The 673-nt window shown below is 46.1% G+C and overlaps 1 protein-coding gene across 8 annotated transcripts in view; it reads left to right on the forward strand.

Annotated features, from left to right (window-relative positions):
* Positions 1-673, forward strand: part of EMR1 (egf-like module containing, mucin-like, hormone receptor-like 1) — a 71,174-nt gene that overhangs the window by 51,001 nt on the left and 19,500 nt on the right. The window lies entirely within an intron of this gene.

Consider the following 673-nt stretch of genomic DNA (forward strand, 5'->3'; position numbering starts at 1 on the left):
GATGTAATCATATATCCCCTCCCTCCTGAGCCTCCCTCCCACCCTCCCTACGGATTGACTGATTTTTAGACCTTTTTTAATTAAACAAAATTTTTATAGTAAGCCCTTATTGGTTGGGCTTCCCAGGTGGCACTAGTGGTAAAGACTCTGCCTGTTAGTGCAGGAGATGCCAGAGATGCAGGTTCAACCCCTGGGTCAGGAAGATCCTCTGGAAGAGAAAGTGGTGACCCCCTCCAGTATTCTTGCCTGGGAAATCCCATGGACAGAGGAGCCTGGTGGGCTATAGTCCATGGAGTAGCAAAGAGTCAGACTTGACTGAGCACAACAAAAACAATATTTTGTTGGTTATCTGTTTCAAATAGGGCAGTGTGTTCCTATCAATCCCAAACTCCCCCTATGTATCCTTTCCCCAGACTATCCCCACCCTGATGCCGGCAGTTACCATAAATTCATTCTCTACGTCTGCAAGCCTGTTTCAGTTTTGTAAATAAGTTCATTTGGATCATTTTTTAAAATTCTGCATATAAGTGACATCCTATGGTTTATTTCTGGAGAAGGCAATGACACTCCAATCTGGTACTCTGCCTGGAAAATCCCATGGACAGAGGAGCCTGGTAGGCTGCAGTCCATGGGGTCGCTGAGAGTCGGACTCGACTGAGCGACTTCACTTTCA

Source organism: Bison bison, unplaced genomic scaffold, assembly GCF_000754665.1.
Source record: "Bison bison bison isolate TAMUID 2011002044 unplaced genomic scaffold, Bison_UMD1.0 scf7180017864492, whole genome shotgun sequence".
In the NCBI taxonomy this organism is placed as follows: Eukaryota; Metazoa; Chordata; class Mammalia; order Artiodactyla; family Bovidae; genus Bison; species Bison bison.